We start from the raw sequence: 24,854 nt of genomic DNA, 5'->3' as shown, positions 1-24,854 counted from the left end.
GAAATGACAAAACATCAAAGTATATGATTCACATAACCATAAATTAGCCAATAATATTTACAAAAAAAAAAAAAAAAACAAAATCATATTCACAAAGATATTTCAGAACAATGAGAAACTTCAAATTACAGTAACATCTCAAAGCACCTTTCCTGAAACAATTAAAATTATAATTTGTTTTTGAGACAGGGTCTTAATTTGAAGACCAATCTGACACTGAACTCATTTGCCTGCCTCTGCCTCCAAAGCGCAGGGATTACAGCTGTGCACTGCCATGCCCTGTCAAAAGCATGCTTTTATTATACATTTCCATCCTATCATCCCAGTCCAAATGTGTTTCAACTCTTGAAACTAATTTTGGAGTATGACAAATAGTTTAAGTTCAGCTGCCATTTGTTTTGTGACATCATTATATAAAGTTTTTCTTCTTTAAAAAAATTATTTCAAAGATGTGGTGGCACACTCCTTTAATCCCAGTACCTGGGAGGCAGAGGCAGGCAGTTCTCTATGAGTTCAAGGCCAGCCTGATCTACATAGCAAGTTCCGGGACAACCAGAGCTATATACTTTTTGCCTGCATGTATGTCTGTGCACCATGTGCACCCTATGGAGTGAGCATCGGAATCCCGGGAAACTGGAGTTTCAGATGGTTGTGAGCTGTCATGTAGGTCCTGAGAGGTTGAAACCCAGTCCTCCGGAAGAACAGCCCCTGCTCAGATCCGTTCGGCCATTGTTCCAGGCCCACCTGGAACACTTTCTTTTCTAAAGTGGATGATGAGGACTGAATGAAGACCCTCATGCTTGCAAGACAAGCATCTTACAAACAGAACTACCTCCCTAGGCCTATAATGTTTTTCTTAATTGCCTTATGCCATCTGCTGATGATTTTTAATCTGGTAGTATCAATCAATACAGGGACAGAAAAATATTTCAATGAAACTCAACAGAAAGCCCACAAACTAACCCAAAGATGATATTGCAAAACACTAGGTGGACTAGCACTCAGGAGGCAGAGCCAGGGAGTTTGAGGCCAGCCTGGTCCAACCAAGCGAGGCCAGAACAGCCAAGGCTATACAGAGAAACTCTGTCTCAAAAAACAAATATCAAACAAAAAAATTGCTCAACAGGGGCTGAGAGGTGGCTCAGCAGTTAAAGAACATTTTTTGTTCTTACAGAGGACCTGGGTTCAATTCTTGGCATCTGTATGGCAGCTCACAACCATCTGTAATTCTAGCTCCAGAGGATCTGATGCCTTTGGCTTCCACAGGCACCAGTGCTCACATGGGGCATCACACATGTAAGCAAACACACATGCACATAAATAAAAATAATATAACCTTTTAATAAATATAAAGATGCAAAAGCTGGACTGGCATTGATCTCCTGCCTCTAATTCCAGCATAGAAGGCAGCAGAGACAGCCGATCCCCTGAACAAGCTAACTGTGGGTTCAATAAAGACCCTACCTCAATGAGTCATGTGGAGAGTCACTAAGAAAAACTCCTAACTTCATCCCTGGGCCTCTAGATGCATGGGCATGCATGTGGCTTAGGCACCCATACACACACTAAGTATTTCTTTTAAGAAAAAAATATTTAGGAATTAAAACAAAGCAAAAAATTTGCACTTTCACTGGTGAAAGAAATTACAGAGGATATAAATACATCCTGTGTCCATGCAACAAAATTTTAATAGTTAAAAATGCCATTACCACCCAAAGTGATCTACAATTTGGTTTTATGTACCTTATGTACACACAATTGGTAATTGTTCTTTGTTTCTTTCTTTGGAGGCACTGGCCTCAAACTCAAGAGTACTCAAATTAAAAGTGTTCATCACCATGCCCAACCTTACAGTTCTTAACTCTTTATTATTTATACAGTATTCTGCCTGCATGTATGCATACACAACAGAAAAGGACACCAGATCTTATACAGGGTTATGAGCCACCATATGGTTGCTGGGAACTGAACTCAGGACCGTTGGAAGAACCTCTGAGCCATCTCCCCAACCCAGTTCATAACTCTTAAAAGCTGGCCTGTGCTACATGGTGAATTTCAGGCTTCCTGAAGCTAAGTATCAAGACCTGCCTCAACAAGCTAAAACGGGGGAAGGGCATCCTACAATGGAATGTGTGGTTGTTACAAAGAAGGTAAGTCGTCCCATTTCTTTCTACCTTGAGTGCTGAAGTTGAATCCATGGCTTCACATTTGCTAGGGAAGTACTCCACTGAGTTATATCCCCAACAGAAAAACATTTTCTGAACACCAGGAAATTTCTTTTCTTTCTTTCTTTCCTTCATTCATTCTTTTATATTTTTAAAACCTGCTGAGGTCAATTGATGTTTTTAACTACTCTGATCTAAAAAACATAAAGGTAAACCAGGAATAGTAGTGCATGCCTTTAATCCCAGCACTGAGTTTGAGGCCAGCCTGGTTCACACAGTTCCAGGACAGACAGGGCTACATAGAGAGATCCTGTCTCAAGCAAAGAAGAAAGGGAAGTAGTTAACTTCAACTCATTACCAAAACAAAAACATACAAACTTGTTTTCATCTATCCAATTTTGGCTGATAACTCAACATCTGTAACCGTAATTCACATATCTCCTAAATTTATTCAACATTAAACATCTGATTTTCAAAGAATTATTTAGTATTTGCTGATGTAGGACAACAACCACTAGAGGTCACTAGCATAAAACTTTCAATAATGGGTCAAGCAGGATCCTTCTAAATGATTCACAATTACAATTAAACAGACGCTTTACTAAAACAAGGTTCAGTTATAAATAATTCCATGATATTCAGGTAACAGACTGACATATAAAGTGAACCTCTCTCTCTCACACACGTATATACACATACATATTATGGATATCCTACAAGGGCTGAAAAAGATGGTTTAATGGTTAGAGAGCGTGTAAGGAAATTGTGGAAACTGTAGAGCTGGATCCAACACCCATGTTACAAGCCAGGCAGACTGTGCATGCCTGTAATCCCAGCTCTAAGGAGGCAGAGACAGAAGGACTGCTTCCAGCCTACCACAGAAAACCCAAGGTTTCAGAAGAGATCCTGCCTCAAAGGAATAGTTGGAGAAAAAGGAGGGCACCTCACCCCCTCATCTCTCCTCTCAGTGTGCACACACTTGAGTGCATACACACACAATAAATAACAAAAGATTCAAAACTTAGGCTGGTTGTGGTGGTATATGTCAGTAATACATGCTGAAGAGGCAAAGGCACAGACTACCAGGTTGAGGCTGGCTAGACACACATACAAATACAGAAATACTTTTGTTGTTTTGTTTTATAAAACAGGGTTTCTCTGTGTAGCCTTGGCTGTCCTGGACTCACTTTGTAGACCAGGCTGGCCTCGAACTCACAGAGATCTGCCTGCCTCTGCCTCCTCCAGTGCTGGGATTACAGAAGTGTCACCACCATGCCAAGCTCAAATATAGAAATACTTTAATTAGCAGATTCACGTGGCAATAGGGTTTTTTTTTTAACTACACATAAATGATTTATTCCAAAAATCAGTATATTGAAGCAGAACATATAAACCTTTGTATAAAGCAATTACCCTGTAATAAAAGTTAATGTTCAACCCAAAGGGTAGATACTCTATTTTTACCTTTTCAAAAAAAATACATAAACTTATATTCAATAGCTCACAAAGTTTTCATTAAAATATTTCCAATTTTATTGATGGAAAAGAGAAACACTAAGAAAAAAACATTAAAAAAAAGCAAGTAAAATTTGAATCTTTTTGGTGTTGTTTCTCTTTTTTAAATTTATTTAATTTTTATTTTATGTGCATTAGTGTGAAGGTGTCAGATCCCTTGGAATTGGCATTACAGACAGTTGTGAGCTGCCATGTGGGTGCTCGGAATTGAATCCGGGTCCTTCAGAAGGGCAGGCAGTGCTCTTAACCACTAAGCCATCTCTCCAACCCCTTGTTGTTTCTTGAGACAGGGTTTCTTTGTGTCCCCCTGGCTGTCTGAGAACTAACTCACTTTGTAGACCAGGCTGGGCTCAAACTCAAGGGATGTGCCTGCCTCTGCCTTCTGAGTGCTGGCTGGGACTAAAGGCTACCACTGCCCGGCTTCACTCTTATTTTTTTAAACCCTTCTCTTTAAAACAAGGTTTAATGAATGATCAAAAAAACATGAGTATCCTTTGTGGCCAGTGATTCAGAGCAGAGTGCTCTTCCAGAGAATGCAACTTCAGTTTCCAGCACCCATGTTGGACAACAGGCCCTAGGACAGCCAAATTCTTCTGGCCTCTGGAAACCTGCACTCTGTGCACATACATCTGTCAGCACATTATTAAAAATAAAATAAATCAAAGTACCATCAGCCTCTAAAATCCTAACTTGACTATAACTGAATAATGGATTTCCTTTCTCTTTCGGAAGTAGGGTCTCACAATTATAGCCTTGGTTGGTCTGGAACAAGATAAGAGAGTAAAAATAAATTCATTCTGTCTGGGAATGGTATAATCTCTTCTCTCAAGAAACTAAGATGGGGGCTGGAAAGATAGCTCAGTGATTAAGAGCACTGTATGCTCTTCCAAAGTAGCTGGGTTCAACTCCCACCATCCACATGGCAACTCGCAACTGTCTGTAACCCCAATTCCAAGAACGTGGACACTTTGACACTGATACATTTAAAAAGAAAAAAAATATATTAAAAAAAAAAAAAAAGAAAAAAGAAAAGAAAAACCAAGATGGAAGCATGCTGAGTTCAAGGCCAACCCAGGGTATAAAAAAGGTCTGTCACCAATAAACAATAATACACAAAAAGGAGAGATTAACTTCAAATTTTATAATAGAAACAAGATTACAAATACTAATTCTAAAATCAAAATAATAGATTGGATTCATTCTTCTCAAACTTCAAAGAACACTTGCTGATACACAGCTGTAATCCCAACACTCGGGAGGCAGAGGCCAGCCTGGTGTACAAAGTGAGTTCCAGGACAGCCACAGCTACACAGAGAAACCTTATCTCAAAAACAAACAAAAAGAAAAATCAACATTTAAAGTAGCAACTGACCAAACCAGATACCTAAATTGTTAAAAATCTTGATACTCTGAATGTGAGAAAACTGCACTCAGCTAACGTAATATGACTTTCACTATTAATGGTTATATCCTTCCCCTAAGACCTTAAAACTTGATGTGTTCTAAAAATTATAGGGCATATTTCACATACAGTATTATGTAACATCTTGTTTTAATGCAAACTGTGGCATTAATATAGACACATACATGCTTCTTTAAAAAAGTGTATATTTATTACAAGTAAATGATTACAAACAGCTTTGTCACTTCAAGTAAGACTTGCCCCTTCAGGCTTAACAAAAATCTTGTAAATTTTAATTTTTTTAAATTTTAGAATAGATAATAAAGTAATAACCACCTATATTTGTTAAACATGTATGAGTAAGTCTCATTTATGTCTTATGAATAAACCTATTAGTTGGTATTATTTTTCCCAACTTTCTTTATAGAAGAGTTCAGGAAAGTTACACTGTTAAGAGATTCTCTTGCTTTTCACAAAAGAAACAGTGGGAACACTAAGATCTGAATCTAGACACCCTGAGTTTAGAGAACACTCTTTTGCTTATGGAACTATAAAGTATCTGTGAATAGCAAGGAAAGAAAATCAGCTGGAGAGATTAAGAGTTGGCAATTTCATGACAGTATGAATTACACTTGCATATAAGAGCCAACATTAACTTCATTCCTGAATTAGAATTGTTTTAAGATTTGTTTTGTGTGTACCATGTACGCCACTGCATACACATGAAGGTCAGAAGAACACTTGTGGGACTTGGTTCTCTCCTTCCACCATGTGGGTTGCAGGTATACAACCCATGTCATCAGCCTTGGCAGCAAGCCCCGGAATTTCAACTCTTAATGTTAACAAGCTCCAAGTCAGTGTGCAAAACTACCTGAATTAGCAAACAGAATAAATACTTGCTAACTCGATTTCAGACCAAAATATTGGAATCAAATCCTCATTTCACTATTCCTTAAATTAGATGAATGCCACTAGAATGTAAGTTCAAATAAAGTATGAATTTTCTATCTTTTGTTCATTGATACAGTATTATATCAATACCTGGCATACATGAAAATAGGTTTCAAAGATATGATACTATGTGTATGTGTAGCTGTGTGCAGACACATGTGTAGTGCAGATGTCAGAAGAAGACACTGGATCTCCTGCAACACCAGCTACAGGTGATTTTGAGTTGCTCAAAATGAATAATGAAAACTGATTTTGGGTCCTCTGAAGAGCAGTTAAGTGCTCTTAACCATTTAGCCACCCCTTTAGTTCCCATTTTTGTTGTTTTTAAGACAGGATCAAGAGCCCAAGCTGACCTCAAACCCAATGCATAGCTAAGGATGACCTTGAACGTCTTATTCTGCCTCTACCTCTCAAGTGCTAGGGTTGTAACTATGTAGTAGCACAGGGCTTCCACTCATGTATGCTGAGCAAGCCAGCACTCTGTATCAATGGAGGTATATCCTCAGATAATCTTACCTTCTTCCTGTTGAGCAATAATGTTATAAACTAGTTTGCTCAACTGTAAAATAGGGAATAATATTACATATACATTTCATTTTTATAAGTTGTTTTTTAGTTTTATGCATTTTTTTATGTGTATGGATGCCATGCCCAAGGAAATCAGAAGAGGGTGTGAGATCCCCTAGTAATTGAACCTGAGTCCTCTGGAAAAGGAGCCAGTGCTCTTAACCACTGAGCTGTCTCTCCAGACCTACAGCTCAATTTCTTAATCTTAGCCTAGAATTATTTACTTTATCTTTGATATTTTACTTTAAAATAAGGCAAAGTTGTTTATATAATTAAAGGAGATTTCATTTGGCCCAAGTGTGTTTGTAATTTCAGACACTTGATTACTCCATTGTACACTAATTCAGAACACTAATAACCAAAATTAAGAATATATTTAAAATATGTGAATCTGAACTATATGTGAAAGAACTATAGATTTTAGAAGCCAGCTATTTCTACTGAAATTTTGTGCTACAGTATATAAAATCCAATCACTATTTACCCATGTAACCTAATTTAGAAATTCCCAAGGGGATTAAAATACCTGAGCACAGCCTCTACACTGAACCGTGAGTAAATAAAGAAATGGCCCATGATGATGTACCTCTGTAATCACAACAATAGGAAGGGGGAGACAGGAGCATCAGAAATTTTAGTTCTTGTCTACATAGTACGAGGCTAACCAGAGCTACAAACCCTGAAAACAATGTCTCTCACTTGACACACAACCATCACAACTACAGATACCCTAGGCTTTAAGCCTCTAAAATTCCATAACCTCTTCCCACAAGAATGGCAAAATAATAAAATAAAATAAAATAAAATAAATAAAATAAAATTTTATTCCTTCTCACAAAAAAATTACAAGAATTTAAACTTAATAATTAATAAAGTCACTGTCTTAGTTACTGTGATAAGACATCGTGACCAAGGCAACTTATAAAACAATGTGTTTAATTTGGGCTTATGGTTTTAGAGGGTTAGAGTACATGGTGCAATGGAATGGCAGCAGGAATAATTATGAGCTTACATTTTGATCTGAAAGTAGGGAGAGCACCAGCAATATTTATAAAACCTCAAAGCCAGCACATGTCTTTAATCTCAGCACTCAGGGAGGCAGAGGCAGGTGGATCTCTTTAAGTGGGAGGCCAGCCTAGTTTACAAAGTAAGTCCAGAACAGGCCGGGCTATTCAAATCACTAACCAGTAACTAATTAAAACCACTTAGAAATCCTAAACATTTATGGAGTACACTGTTCTCTTAACTTGACAACTGATCTGTGCGTTCAAGGCCAGCCAGGGATACACAGAGAAACCCTGTCTGGAAAAACAAAAAAGTGGAGTCTAACTCAGAGTCATAAGCATGGGAGTCTAAATCACAGAAAGCAGGCCGTTCCAGTTCAAGTTATAGAACAGCATCATAAAGTCTCTTCCTCCGGACCCAGCCTGGCACTCTGCAATACACAATACCCACAAGCCAGACTCTGATCACCCTCAATTTGAAAGAATAACCTCATCTTTAATACAACAGCATGCATACCAAGAGAAAGATCTAGACCTGGCATTAAAAGCAACCTTCCTCATGGCAGTCCAGGGACTTCAGAAAATCCAGCTTTAAAATAAAGAGGTGGTTTAGCTGGAGAGATGGCTCACTGACTCTACTGGGCTGCTCTTCAGAGTGTGGGTCAGAGGGAGGAGGAAGCAACGGAATTGAAGTATAAGAGACAAGAAAACAGGATTTAGCTCAAAGTGGTGGTGCACCCCCTTAATCATAGCGCTTGGTGGGGAGGGGAGGTCCTCAAGAGGCAAGGGGTTCAAGGGCCAGCCTGGTCTACCGAGAGTTTCAGGACAGCCAGAGCTACACAGAAAAACCCTGCCTCAAAGTTCAGACAGACAGATGCCACCATGATTTACAAACAGATGGTAGATTCCAATTCATATTCCAGTACTAACATTTAGAATTGACCTTAGGCAAATTATTCTGGTATATTGGTATAATACCAATATTCAGAAAACATAGGAGTATATTATAATAGATGAGTGGATTTGGAGCCAGGAATGGCAATGCACACCGTAATCTCAGAACCTGAAGGCAGAGGCAGGAGGAGCAAAGTAGGGCCAGTTTCAACTATACAGCAAGTTGGACACCAGTTTGAGGCACATGAGTAAAGAGAAGAGGAAAAAGAAGAACAGGGGAGGATAATGGAGAACCGGAAAGGAAAGGAAGAAAGAAGAACAGAAATGGAAGAAAAGAGGAAAATATAGGTATGAGGGACTCCTGCACAAACTTTTTTTCTGGGCCAATGAACCAAGAAATAACGAGAAATACAGCAAACCTGAGTATAAGAGCTCTAGATAAACATTGTGCAGGCAGGTGTTAGGACTCATAAAGGGTATCCAGAGTTGATAAGAGGTCCTTCAACTTACAAATAAGATCGCAGGATGTAGTGTTTAAAAAGTAAGAGACAGTATAACCAAACTGCCTACAATTGACAGAGCATGAGCAATCCCACTTGTAACTGTACCTTGAAAAGGAAAAGCATGTAAATCCAGCTTTAAAATAAAGAGGTGGTTTAGCTGGAGAGATGGCTCACTGACTCTACTGGGCTGCTCTTCCAGAGGATCAGAGTTCCATTCCTAGCACAGACACGGTGGCTCCCAACCTTCTATAACTATAACCCCAGAGGATTCAATTCCTGTTTCTGGCCTCCAGGCACTGCACACAGGGTGCACAGTCACACATGCAAAACAAACACCAATATACATAAGATAAATTAAAGAAACCATAAGTCTACTTTTAAGGAATTGTCACAAATTTACAGTTCTACCAATGGTGTACAAATGTCCCAATTTCCACACCTTTACCAACACTTCTTTTTTGTCAGGATAAGGGTTTGAATTCTTGGGCCTTACACATGGTGGGAAAATACTCTACCAATGAGGTATATATACCCAAAATTGCCAAGGTTGGCCTGGAGGCCAAGGAGACCTTTTGCCTCTCCTTCCTAAGAAAACTGGGATTATATACTTTTTTTTTCTCTTCACTTCCTGAATAAAATAAACTTCTAGCCATTTGCCATTCTTGCATTTCACTAAATCTAGTAAATGCAGCACAGCCTTTTCTACCCTACACGAAATTCTACCACTTGACATACTCTTCACGTGAAAACTTAGCAGTGCTTTTCTCTGAGAATAGATTTTCAAACCTACACGTATAAACTAGCTAGTCCTGTGTGAAATTCCTTTAGTATAATATTTGTTAACATGTGCAAATCTACTTACTGTGTTTATGACCAGGTTGCAATCAGTAAGGGTAGAGAATGGTATTGGCCTTCTGTACATTGTATCCTTAAAGCCTTAGCTACGGGAAACTCTCATTAAGTAATGGTTGAAAATATAAACACTGGTCTTAATATTAAATGAACTATCATTTCTAAGGAACTCTTAATGATACAGAGTTAAATGTGTTAATCTATTCAGTTGGCTTAAAAATCAGTAAATTAAACAAAATCTTACCACTTTTTTTTTAAGTTTTGTTTGGTTGTTTGGTTGGTTTTGGTTTTGAGGCACCGTTTCTCTGTATAGCCCGGACCTTCTGGGACTTGCTCCGTAGACCAGGTTGGCCTCAAAGTCAGAGCTCCACCTACCTCTGCCTTCTCAGTGCTGGGAATAAAGGCATGCAACACCATGTCTGGCTAAGATTTGAAAAACAACCAAATTCTACATGTGGAGGCATGCACACCTCCTGAGTGTGGGTGTCCGTGGAAGCCCAAAGAGTGTGTCATATCTCTTAGAGCTGGAGTTACAAGTGGATACACCTACTGTGGGTACTGAGAAAGGAATTTGGGTTCTCTGTAAGAGCAGCAAGTGCTCTTAAGCTTACTAAACCACTCATTATTTTTCTTTTTAAATTTTTATAGAATTATGTATTTTATTTTTACTTGTATGAGTGGTTTGCTCCAATGTGTCTGTGTACCACAGGTATGCTTAGTGGCCCAGGAGGACCTGGAACTAGAGTTATGGACAGTTACGAGCCACCATGTAAGGGCTATTAAGTACGTCAATCAAAGAACAACTCTCTCCTGCCATAGTGATCTGGGGATCCCTTCTTAAAATAGTCATCTCTCTAGTTCCTTCTGTAAAATACAACTACTATGTAATCCAACAACCGACCTCTTGGCTTAATCCCAACTGAAAACATACTCTCAGACATGTGCACAAGTTCACAGCAGTGTTCTGAAAAGCTGAGAAGCAAGCTGGGCATGCTGGTGCATGCCTCTGACCCCAGCACTGGGAGAGGCAGAGGCAGGTGAATCTCTGTGAGTTTGGGGCTAGCCTGGTCTACAATGCGAGTCCAGAACAGCCAAGGCTACACAGAGAAACCTTGTCTTGAAAAAACAAACAAACAAAAAGCTAAGAAGTAGAAACAATCCAAATGTCTAGCAACAAATTAACAAACAAGCAAAAAGTCATATAATTACAATAGAATATTATTCCATGTTAAAATAAAATTATGGGCCAGTACGGTAGCATAGGTCTGTGATGCTGGTGCTTGAAAGGAAAAAGGATCAAAAGTTCAAGGCCATGTTCAGCTATATAGTCAGTTTCATGAGAATCTGTCTGGAACACACAGGCACAAGCGCACAGATACACACACACACACAAATGAACAAGAGAAATCAGTAAATAAAAGGAAAATTTGGTATATGACACCCAATGTATGGCTAAACCCTGAAGACAGTATAAGTGGGGGGAAAAGCGGAAGAAAAATATTGTGTCATCCACTTGTAAGATGTATCTAGGAGTGGTCAGATTGTGCAAATTTGTGCACATTAAAAGAATTCAGAATCAGAAGTAAAATGAGAAATGGCAGGAGCTGGAGGAAAAAAAGAAACATTCTGGAGACTGGTTGTGTAACAGGGTGAAATACTTAATCCCACTGAACTGCATATTAGAATGATGGTTAGTTTTAACAGGTTACAAGGGCATACATATTCCTGGAGATGTAAGAGAATCAATCAGGAGTGCACGGCCAAACTGGGCTACATGGGCAGATCCTGTCTCAGAAAGCAAAAACAAACCATAAGATGATTCTTCTAATGTTGGAATATAACCCATGACAAAACATGTAATTTTTCTGTCTTTTATCATAAATTATTCCATGTTAGAAATAATTTCAACTTCACTTAAAATTTACCTTAAAACAACCTCTACTATTATCATTAATATGAGTCTTCAACAATCGAAGTACTATTACTTCACATGAGCATTAAGTACAAATGTAAATTGATGCAAACAACTGTAATGACACAGGTGACCTGCAGTTCAGACAATCCACCACTGAAAGGTTGACATAATTCTACAACACACTCAATCTCCTTGCTTATATTGATTCTGCCAGCAAATGGTGAAGAGTTTCCATTACCCGGTAACTCATAATCATTAGAAGTTTCCAAAGTTAACTGTGAAATCATCTTCCTAGAAAGTTAAAAATAAATCAGATCCATCTGTCCAAAATTCTATCCCTCTAGAAACTACTTGTTGTTACTAAAGTATCTATGTACTTTTAACTCTGTTCCTAGGAAAAAGATGATTCCAAAAGCCAATTTTAAAATTGCTCAGTTTTAGAAATCTAATAATCTTTTCTTAGCATTTATAGGAAACCAAGTGAAGAAGCTGATACTAATCCAAGTACACTAGTCTGGACGCCTAGACATATATTTGAATTCCTCCTTGTCACTAACTAGCTTTATAAATACCTATTAGCTTTGTTCTTCACTTCTTCAGTTGTTAAATGTGAAGGCTGAATTGGATGTGTTTAAGATATGCTAACTATAGGGCTAGAAAGATGGCGTAGGGAGTACTACCAAGCCTGCCGCCCGAGTATGGTCCCTGGAACCCTATGATGGAAAGAAAGAACCGATTCCCACAGACTGTCTTTTGTCTCTCTGCCTTTTCTTTACACCCCCTCCACACAATGTACATACATTAATTAGTTGATTAATTAATTTGGAAAAGGACTTAGTAAAGAACTAGAAAACACATATTTCAGGCATGCAAGATTAGAAACTTTTCTAACTTACTAGTTCCTTTATTCTTTTACCACCTTAACCACACTAAACCAATTATACAAAGAAGCCAGTAACCACATACAACAACAAAAATAGAAAAGTAGTTTAGAAAACAGGTAAATAATCACAAGAAAGGAAATAAACTTGACTTCCAGAGTTGATGTTTTTAAAATATTATTTAAATGAACCCCCCCAAATATGGAACTAAGCATATAGTAGAGAGTGTTTGCATAGCAAACACTAAAGCCATAGGTTCAATCTCCAGCAACACAAATGAAACAAACAAAAAATTACTAAATATGAAACAAAAAGTGTAACATGAACCAAGTATCATTAAGCAGAGGAGAAAGCAAAATAACTAAGCATACTCTCCAAGAAGGCTCAAACATTGATCTTAGCAAGTTATCTCAATGACATTTCTATTGCTATGATAAAGCATCATGACCAAAAGAAACTTGGGAGAAAAGGGTTTATTTCAGTTTATAGTGTATAGCCTATCATCCATGATGGAAGCCAGGGCAGGAATTCAAGGCAGGAAGCTGGAGGCAGAAACGGAAGCAGAGGCCATGGAAAAGTAAGTGCTGCTTACTGGCTTGCTTGGCTGGCTTTCTTAAATACCTACCCAGAGATCCCATAATGGGCTGGCCCTATCACAGCAACCATTAACAAAGAAAGTGCCCTATAGGCTTGCCTACAAGCCAATCAATCTTATTTTCTCTGTCAAGAGTCCTTCCTAGATGACCCTACCTTGGACCAAGTTGACATAAAAACCAACCAGGACATGAGGTTGACTTTAATATTTTTTTTTAACTGACCAATTAAAAAAAAATTTCTAGAACTGCAATTCTAGAGCATCTGGAAGGGTGTCATCACAAAGGATAATGATTTCAATCTCTGGAACACAAATGATTAAAGCAGAGAACCAAGTTCCACAAGTTGTCCTCTGCCTTCCACATGCATGTTATTGCATTCACACATAATGTACACACACACACACACACACACACACACACACACACACACGTAAACTTTTACTTTAAAAGAAGAATTCCAGAACTGTGACACCAAGACTATAGGCTCATTGGCAGAACACTAACTTGGCGTGTACACAGAGCCCTAGGCTGGCTCCCTACTACATAAACTGGGTGTGGTAGTGCATGCCTATAATGTTAGCAAGATGCAGAAGCAAGAGCATCAGAAGTCCAAGGCTATCAGCTACACAGTGAGTTCCAGTGCAACCTGAAAAAATAAAAAAGGAAGAGAGGAGATAACTGAAAAGTGACAGAAATGAAAACCTCAATAAACTGACTCAAGAGCAGATATAAGCAGACAGAATATCAGACAATTTGAAATGCTGTACTTGAATGAAGAAAACATTAAGCCAAAGAAATCTGTGAGACACTATTAGATAAGGCAATATATAAATAATGAGAATAAAGAAAAGAGATGGCCGAATGTTGGGGTGACTTTCCTTCACACTGTGTGAAGGTGTGTCTGTACTTTCAGTTGTTGACTGCTATAGGTAGACACATGCTAGCAGGAACTTGGTATGGTCATTTCTATGTCCCATCACCAGCCTTATATTTGTGAATGCTCGTCCTTCCACAACTACTCAGATGCTTGAAAGTCAGACAGCCCTCTAAGTCTAGATGTAATTTAAAAGATGTTCTGGTGTTGTCTTACTGCTATTAGTTTATTATAAAGAGCTGAGAGACTGCCTTAGCAAAAGGCCTAAGCTTTAAACTATGTAGAAGACTGGGCCATTATTTATACTGCTGGCGGGGCCGAGAACAGCACCTGCTATAGCAGAATAATTATTTGAAGAAGCCAGCAATGTTCCTAAATGTGATGAAAAACTGCTCAATGAATTACAAATAGAATAAATTAAGAGATTAACATCATGTCACACCATAGTCGAACTGTCAAAAGTCAACAGAAAAGAGAAAATCATGAAAACATCCAAAGAAAAGTGACTCATCACAGTTTAATTCCCACTGGAAAGGATGAAGGAAGTGCTATGATAAATTCAAAGAGCTGAGAGAAAAAGACTTCCTACTTACCCAGAGAAGATTCAAGCCCTGGCTTAATATGAAAAAGACTGCCTAGGACTGGAGAGATGGCTGCACAAGGAAAGGGGACCAGACTTCAATCCCCAGAACTCACATCACCATGGAACGAGAAAACAGATTCCATAAAGCTGGGCTCTGATCTGGGGCACCCAATACACACATATACTGTGCACACACATAATAATAAAGAAAAACTGGCCAGGTGGTAGTAGTGTACACCTTTAATCCCAACACTTGGGACACGGGGGGCAGGCAAAATTCTGTGAGTTCAAGGACAGACTTTTCTACAAAATGTGAATTCCAGGACAGCCACAGCTACACAGAGAAACCTTGTCTTGAAAAAAAAAAAAAAAGGAAGAAAGGGGGAAAATTAAAGACTCCCTATATCCAACACTGGTAAATAGGAAATGGAAGATGAGTTTACTTGTATACCAATAATCTGAATACTTGGGAAGTGGGAAGGGATGATGGTCAATCTGAGGCCAAACAGGTTATTACTGAGTTAAATAAACTCAAGGTCAGTCTGGACAATTTAGTGAAAACTCCATTTCCATAAAGTGAAAAGAGAGTTGAACTAATGCTGTGATTTAGGAAACAAATTCATTTATCAGTAACTAAAAATCTGCATTGGTTGGGCATACACAGAACACATAAATTGTACAAGAATAGCACAAAGAAGGAAATAAAGCTTTATAGGAACATTTTATATTCTATTTTAACTAAGCTGGTATTAATTGAAGCTGGATTGCTACAAATTAAAGTATGGATGTAATCTCCAGAACAACCACAAAGAAAATTATATATGCATGTCATCATGGTTATTCACACCTGCAATCCCAGCACCCAGAAACCTAAAGCAAGAGGACTACCATGAGCTCAAAGCTATCCTAGGCTACATACTAAATTCAAACGCAGCTTGAACTACATAGAGACGTCCAGGCTAGTCTGGGCTACATAGAAAAGACTCTAGTTCAATAAAGAGAAGATGGGGAAGGGGGCTGAAGAGATGGCTTGGTGGTTAAGAGCACAGGCGGCTCTTCTAGGACCTTGGTTCAATTTCCAGCACCCACATGGCAGCTCACAAGTGTCTGTAACTCCAGAGGCTCCAACACCCTCACAAAGATATACATGCAGGCAAAACACCAATACATATGACATAAAAATTAATGAGAGAGAGATGAGATGAGCAGTGGTAACTCACACCTTTAATCCCAGCAATCAGGAGTCAGAGGCAGGTGTGTTGTAGAAAATTGGTTATTAATGTTTACTATTAATCCAGATTAAGACAGTTTTTATTTAACTGCTATCATATCAATAAAAGACACAGGCACCTGTTAAGATTTTTTTTTAAATGTTGTTGTTTTGTTTCCATATAAGTCTGTGTGAGTATGTCCAGTCCCCTGGAACTGGAGGTACAGACAATTGTGAGCTGCCATGTGAGTATTGAGAATTGGTCCTGGGTCCTCTGGAAGAACACTCAATGGTCTAAACCACTGAGCCATCTCTCTAGCCTACCTGTTAGATTTTTAATAGGCCTTAAACTCTGGAGCTGGGCAGAAACCTTTTATCTCCCAGGCCCACATACCATATCATGCTCTAATCACTTCTATGTTGGCTACTTCCCATCCATAATCCCATAAATACTTGCACATGCTTTCCATCTGGGCTGCTTCTCTCCACTCACACAGATCCCCAGGGCAAGCTCCTCCTGGCCATGTGCTTCTCTCCACATTAACCCATGGCACTCTGCTTTCTTTCTTCCTCTTCTCCAATCTCCTCTCCCCCTCTGTGATACTGTCTTCCAAGCCCAACAACCTTGGCTCTGCCTACCTCACTTCTACCCTGTTCCAGTGTAGGCATTTATTTAGCCAATCAGGGATGATCTGGAGGCAAGGTTACAATCATCACTTTGGTTACACTCGGGTTTGCTCATGGAACAGTACGAATCTGGGGTGAGGGGCAATCAATTAACATCTGAGTACAAAGCACCAAACCATGCTGTAACACTGGTGATCTGATCTCAAGGCCAGCCTGATCTACAGAGAGAGAGAGTTCCAGGACAGCCAGGGCTACAAAGAGAAACCGTGTCTCAAAAACAGAGAGACAAAAGATGATGGGCAACAGAGATGACTTGATGGTTAAGAGCACAGGAATTTTCTAGCACCCATGACAGCTCACAACTGTAACTCAAATTCCAGGAAATCCAAGAAACCTCTTCTAGACTCCTCAGGTACCAAACACACATGTGGTACACAGGCATAGATGCAGCAAAACACACATAAAATAAATAATATGAATAAATTAAAAATTAATAAAGCTTTCCTTAAACAAATACAAAGAATACTAACAAGTCAGACATGGTGGCATACTGACATACTCTGCCAGTGCTCTGAGGCAGAGGCAGGCAGTTTGAAGCCAGCCTGGTCTACATAGTAGTTACAGGTCAGCCAGGGCTGCAGGGTGAGACCATCCCAGCACTCCAGAAGGCAGAAGCAGACAGATCCCCGAGTTCGAGGCCAGGCTGGTCTACAGATCCAGCAGTGCTACAGAGAAAGCCTATCTTGAAAAAATAAAAACAAACAAAATCCCAAAAAGAATACTAAAACGAAAGTGGGCTAGAGATGCAGATCATTTACTTGTCTAGCATACTTGAAAATCCTAAATTTAACCTGCAGCACTACAACACACACAGGGACACAGTTTGCTTTCCTTATTGTTTCATGACAAAATGTTTTTTCAACAATGACTATATAAACAAGACTAATGAGGTAACCCATGCCTACAACCCCGGAACTAAGGAGGTTAAAGTAAAAAGACTATAAAAGGCCACACTGAGTTACATAAGGAAACAGTCACTTAAGACAGAAAGAACTAGGGACAGTGGCACACTTCCATTTTTCTCAATACTTGGGAGGTTCAGGCTGTATTCAAGGTCAGCTATGTATAACAAGACCCTGGCTTCTTAGAACTTCCTCCTGGGGGCTGGAGAGATGGCTCAGAGGTTAAGAGCACAGACTGTTCTTCCGAAGGTCCTGAATTCTACTCCCAGCAACCTGATAACGAGATCTGGTATAAATAATAAATAGTTCTTAAAAAAACAAAACAAAACAAAAAAAAACTTCCTCCCACAAAAGGAAGAAATAGAAAAAAGAAAGAAATCACCTGATGCTGGTGGTGATGACAGCACACGCCTTTAATCCCAGTAAACCCAGCAGAGGCAGGGTTTGATCTCTGAGTTTGAGGCCAGCCTAGTTTAAGAGTGAGTTCCTAAACTGCCAGGGCTACACAGAGGAAACCCTGTCTAAAACAATCCCTCCCCAGCTTAAAAAAAAAAAAAGTAAGGAAAGAATAAGCAATACTGGAGATTAATGGTGATAAAAACAAACATCTATTTCGCTGTTTACTCAGTCATTTTTAGTGAGTAAGGAAAAGAAATGTGGGTCACCAACAACCGAATCACCCAAAAGGATTGTTTTATTTCCCTTTAATCTTTTTTGAGATACTGTCTCATGTATTCCAGCCTATCGTAAAACTCACTATGTAGCTAAGTCTCCTATCTCCATTTTTCTAGTGCTAAAATTACAGGCCTATGAGGTAGAGAAGACTGAGTCCAGGGCTTTGAAATCATAGACAAGTACTTTACTAACTCAGCTCTACCCCAGCTCCAAAATTACAAATGGTATTTTCCTGAATGTACTTTTTCTTGCATAGAGTGGCAGTACTAGCAATAGGATCTATGCTCTCACAAATGCTAGGCTAGGGCTTTACCCCCAAGCTACATACAGCCCCCGCTCTTTTTCCATGTTTGTTTGTTTTTTAACACACTTGATTTATAGCACATAACATGGAACATTTTCAGTTAAGTACCACCTGCTCCTCATTAAGCACTTCAAAAAAGTTACTCATTTTGAAGGGAGAAAAGTAAGCTCTTGTGTTAAGCCTAAAGAGATTCATTCAGTTGTAGTTGAGATTTCTCTAACACTCCATTTCTCAGATAAAAAAAAAAAAAAAAGACATACATAATTTTACACCAGGAAGACTGGTGTCATCCCAAACTACTACTGATACCTTATCTATCCTATGGCCCTTCCTAGTAAACACCATTAACATACAGCTTAATGCTCTTAGCAACCTCTACTCATTCAACAATTACGTAGCAAACACCCATATAATGTGCCAGGTCCTTCCTCTCACAGGATATAAAAGAAATAAAACCACCATCCTTTCAAGGAGTTTATAACCAATCCACTAGACAAAACTTAAAATTACAAATGTTATGACCTGTCAGAAAGGAATAACAAAAGGCAACAATATGTACAAACTACCAAGACACAAATACAGAGGTGTTCCAGAATCTTGGTTCCCACTTGTTTGAATGAGAATGGCCCCATGAACTCGTATTTGCTTGCTTAGCCCCAGCTAGTAAACTGTTTGGAAGAACTAGATGCGGCCTTGTTAGGGAGTGCGGTGTTGAAGGACATGAACCACTGGGAACGGGCTTTGGAGTCTCAACAGTCTACACCAGGCCCGGTGGTGTCTGCCTGTATCTGTCTCCTCTGGTCCTGCCCCCCCCTCCCCCAGATCAGGATGTAGCTCTAGGCTACTTTTCTAGTGCCATGCCTTCTGTGTATGAAGCCAAGTTCCCCACCATGATGGTAACAGACTAACTGAAACCATAAACAAGCCCCCAATTAAACAGTTTCTTTCTTAAGAGTTGCCACGGTCATGGTGTCTCTTCACAGAATTGAATAGTGACTAAGACTCTACTCTTGGCTCCTTTTTAAATATGTTAGCTTATGTATGTCCAGTTCAGTTTTAATAGTTCTGGGAAAAAAGCAACAGAAGAAATGCTACTATAAGAAATGTAGATATGGTGGCACTCAACTGTAACCCCAGCACTTTGCAAGCCCTCTAAGGCAAAATTTTATGGAAGTTCAACACCAACCCAGAGTGCACAACAAACACCAGGCCAGCCTAGTGAAACCTAATGCAAGAATTAAATAAAATCAAAATCTAGGCCAGTATAAAAGTTTTACTATTTGGCCATTTTACTAATGGCCAGAAGAGGGCCTGGGATCCCCTAGAAGTAGAGTTACAGGTGGTTATGACCACCAGATTATGGGCGCTGGGAACCAAACGCAGGTGCCCTGCACGAGCAATAAGCACTCAACACGTGAGCCATCTCTCCAGTCCCACCATTTACAATTTAATGGAACCAAAACACGGACCCCTATTTAAGATCAAATTTAAATGCAAACCACAATAAAATATACAACATAAAAGTTTTCAAATCTTAAAAGATTAAATAAACTTGGAGCTAGGCTAGTTGGACTTTCTAGCCATGATGATATACACTTCATCTTTATTTATCTGTCTATTATACTGACTCAAACCCAGGTCTCATCTGTATGAGGTAAGTGCTCTATCTACTCCTAAGCTACACCTCTAGGCCTAAATTTTAAGTTTTTTACAACTGCTAATAATCATAAGAAAAGGGCAATACAATGGAGTTTATTCTGAAACACCAAGGCTAGTTACTCATACTTTCAAGAACAAAGCTAAATGCATTTTGTGAAAATTAAACAACTGTCTAGCAAATGTGGCCTAGTTAAATCAATAGTGAAATACCACACCACAGCTATAAGAAAAAAGCGAAGGACTACTCTACACTCCATTAGTAGGTTAGGAACAATCTCTACAACAGGTATTAAACAGAATAAAAAAACATGACATAGCCTTCCTACTTACTGTAACAAAAGAAAATATATTCACATTTACTTATTATGCACCCACAGACAGAAACACAGACACAGACAGGCATCCTACTAAGAGAATCTCCTACCAAGGTGGAGATCAGCATCCAAGACCGTGGTTAAGAGCACTGACTGCTCTTACAGATGACTTGGTTCAAATCCCAGCACCCACATGGCAGTCACGGCAGCTCACAACTGTTTATAACTCCAAGATGTGACACTCTTACATAGACATACATTTGGGCAAAACACCAATGCACATAAAAGTAAATAAATTTCAAAAAGATAAAAAAAAAAAAAAAAAAAAAAAAAAAAAAAGGCTAAGAAAGAGGGGAAGAAAGGAAGGGGAAATCGTGGGGACAGACAGGAGTAGGGAAAGTAGCCCTTGACCCTGAAAATCCAACAGAAGCATCTTAATAACAAAAAAAAAAAATTCCAGCACAATTACCAGGTACGGCTTTTCTCCTGTTCCAGCCGTAAACCTGAAATGTTTTAGGAATCTCAACAAAGTATGTCATTTACAGAGACATGCACTTCAAGCCCTTGAGTAGCCAGTGGCTTCTGCTGGCACCTCCAGAGCTACCTCAGTGTATCTCATCTACCAAACAAGGGAAAAAGGTGGGGAAAGGTTTCCTAGAATTTTTTGAGATGTAACTTGAAAGCCAGCAAAATGGTATGTATGTCTAATGCTAAGATTCTTAATTGCTAAATCTCCCTTGAGCAGAGCCTGCACCTAGGCTTGGAAGTCTTGGGTGTGTCTTTCTTCTGAGCACCTTTCTCTTAATGTTCACACTTAAGCCTCTATTACACTACCTAATAAAATCTCCATCTCTTTACTTTACTATATATTTCTAGTCTTGAAATTCTTTCAGTTTCAAAGCCAGGAGCTCAGGCTTGGCCTAGAAGAGTTCAAGCAGCAGAGGAAGCAGCTGAAGCTCTGAGTCTGCACCTCACTTCTAACAGACTTAATTTTGAACAACACATCACCTATTCAAAAGTTCAAAATTTCTGTTTGTGTTTGTTTTTACTTTGTTGTTATTGGAGGCAGGTCTCATGTTGCTCTAGCCTCCAACGTGCTAAAGAGCTGAGGATGATCTTGAGCTTCTGATCCTCCTGCTTCCACTTCCCAAATAAAGCATCCATGTGTGGCATCATTTAGAGTTTAAAATTCCTTCACCATAGCTGGGCAGCAGTGATGCACACTTTTAAACCTAGCACTTAGAAGGCAGATGCAGGCAGATCTCCGAAGTTCCAGGCCAGCCTGGTAGACACAGTAAGTTCAGGATAGCCAGGGATAAACAAAGAAACCTTGTCCCGAAAAGTCAAATACAAAGAAAACATTTTTACAAAATCTGTTTTAAGATGGCCCAAGCTGTTACTACCCACATGCCCTTTTGTCTTTTAAACCTAACCATCAATCACTGTTTACAATTCTTTGCTGCTTGGGTGGTTCCAGTGAATCTGAGGTATTTACTAATCAAGTATTATACTAATCAAGATCAACTCAGCGGTTCCGGGTATTACTGTCTACTAACTAATATTGAGCAAATGTTTCACCTTCTGTTTCTTTCTCTGTAAAATAGAGATGACAGCTTACCTGTGACAAAATTGGTGTGTAAATTACAGTGATTCTAACCTAGAGAAAGCATTCATTCATTTACATGTAATTTTTTTTATCTAAGGAATTAAATACAATAAATTTCACTTAAACCCATCAAAAAGTTCTACCACACTTGTGGTGGTTTGAATGAGGATGGACCCCACAGGCTCATATACTTCAATGTTTCCTACCCCACTGTGTGTGTGAGTTTGTATTCAAACACACACATACTCTCCCACACACGGTCAGAGAACAAGTTACAGCAGCCTGTCCTCACCTCTTGGGTGAGCCCAGAGAGTTAACTCAGGCCATCATCAGTCCTGGCACAGAGTGCTTCTTTACCAGCTGAGCCATCTCCCTGACCCTTGTCTAATTTCTTGAACAAAGATGACCAAGAGGTAGAGATGTCCCAGACACAATGTGGATACTGATTCAAAGGAACACCAAGATAACTAAACTGGAAATCTAAACAACAAATATGGATTTGATTAAAAAAAAAATCAAGGAATCGATATTCTATCTCAACAATATGACTTATAGTAGTCATATTGCAACTGTGTTTAATAGCCCTTATCTATCTTTAAATATATATACTGCTGGCCTTATTTTGTTTGTAACAAGCCCTCCCTCTGTTGCCCAGGTTAGCCTAGAACGCACTGGCTTACTAGGCTGGTCTCAAATTAACAAATTATCTCAGCCTCCCAAGTGTTAGGATTATAGGCATGAGTCAACACAGGCTTTATACTAAAATGCCATGGGTGAAATTACATGGTTCTAAGACCTGCATCAAAATAACATGAGATGAGGGCAAATGGATAGAGAAGATTAAAACAAGACTCATCAGGTAAAAGGTTACACAGCTCAGTTGGCAGAGTGCTTACCCAGCATGCACAAAGCCCTAGGTTCCATCCCCAGAACCACATAATAACCAGGCATAGTGTTACACTCCTATTATCCCAATATTATCAGGAACTCAAGACTACCCTTCTCTATACAGTGAGACAAACCAGCCTGGAATACAAGAGACCATGTCTCAGACAGAAAGAGACTGATCTTAAGGGGTTATTCAAGATGAATAACAAGCATTTGTGGGAAATCACAAAACTATTTTTTTAAGTACTTATTTAAAACCTTCCACAATAAAACACAAAAGCAAAGATATAACAATATAATTGTATTTTCAATATAAAGGATAAACTTAAAAGACAGGCAGCAGATAGAAGAAAATGTATGAGATTACAATAGAGAATTCAGGCAAGAAGAGCCCTATGAACAAAGAGTGCAGTACTATTATAATGAAACACACAGAGTAAATCAGATTATTTCCATAGGTTAGTGGTCAGACTCCACAGCCTATCCAGGCAAAATCTCCTTACCCTCTTGCTTTTTAAGCCAAGAGAGATCCATATCACTGTATATGCAAGAGGACTATAAGCCACTCAAATTAAAAATCAGTGAGATAAAATTTATTTTAGGATGAGCCTGTTTTAGATGGCCCTTTTAATCATCTTAGTCTAGTTTTCCTATTGTCAATAGCCTCTTTCCAGCTTCAAGAATGTTGCTTCTCCCAGATGCAATGTTCTTAATACAATTCAGTATTTTTTAAACTTAAGATTTAAAGAGGCGAGATTTCTGCAAGAATTAAATGCCTAAGCCTTGGAGCCTTGGGTTGGACTCATGATATCGTACAATCCTGTTTGCACCTTTAATTCCAGCACTGGGGAGGTGGAAGGAGGAGGGTAAATTCAAGGTCATCCTTAGCTACCTAAAGAGGGGCCAACCTAGGATACATGAGACCCAATTTTAAATAAACAAACAACAAATAAATAGGGTAAGAATATATTGAAGAACTTAATATACAGAGTTTGTGGGGGAATCACAAGACTATATTGAAAGTACTCAATAAATATTAAATAGTAACTGAAAACTCATACAAGTTTCAATTTAATTTATTTTCTCAGTCTCCTTTAATTTACACTTAAAGCTTTTTAGTCTCTTCAAAACAAGCTCCCTAAGGGTAAAGTCTTCATTTCATACATAATTGTACCCCTAGCAAGTTGCCTGAAGTAGCACACATTTACTGAATAAATAACTTTGAAAAACAAAGAAAACAATGAAATTCAAGAGACTAAATATACTCTGGAAAAGATTCATTGACTAAAGAGTAGTAATAACATTCATTTGTGGTACAGGTTTAGTGTGGTTTACAAGAGAATAGGGATACAAAATCAGCTAAATCAATGGTTGATATAGAAAAGTTAATCAGAAAATTTACAAATAAGTCTGGAAGCTAATGAATAGCCCCAGGTTTAAATCCCAGTTCTGCTTTCTGCTGTCTCCAGGTACATATTTGAGCACATTACTTAAACTCTGGTGAGCCCATTATTTCAAAGTCAGAAATTTAAAAAGCAGCCAATTCCACCAACCTCACAACATCACAAACCTGTGGCCCTGGAAAGCACATAGTAAATAAATTGGACTTATGGTCCTGGAGATGGCTCAGAGGGTAAGGGCATCTACCTGCTGCTAGGCCTGCTGACCCAGCTCAATCCCTGGATCCACATGGCCCTCTAACCTCCAAACACATGCTATGCCCATCCACAAGCACACAAAATAGTCAAAATGTAACAAAACTGTTTATAGTAAAAAATATAATGAACAAGACAATTTAGAACCTCAAAATGAGAAACAAATAAAATAAAGTATTACAAAAAGTAGACTGGGCTTGGTGGTGCCCTATACTATTCCTTTTACTGAAAAAGGTTATTCATGAAGATCAC

At 38.8% G+C, this 24,854-nt stretch overlaps 1 protein-coding gene across 3 annotated transcripts in view; it reads right to left on the bottom strand.

The window, feature by feature from the left end:
• The window catches only part of Strn3 (striatin 3), an 83,405-nt gene that overhangs the window by 54,318 nt on the left and 4,233 nt on the right, over positions 1 to 24,854 (bottom strand). The gene's annotated exons all lie outside the window — the stretch shown is intronic.

The sequence above is a fragment of the Psammomys obesus genome, unplaced genomic scaffold, assembly GCF_907164565.1.
Source record: "Psammomys obesus unplaced genomic scaffold, mPsaObe1.curated_primary_1811, whole genome shotgun sequence".
Taxonomy (NCBI): domain Eukaryota; kingdom Metazoa; phylum Chordata; class Mammalia; order Rodentia; family Muridae; genus Psammomys; species Psammomys obesus.
This window is presented reverse-complemented; position numbering and strand designations above follow the sequence as displayed.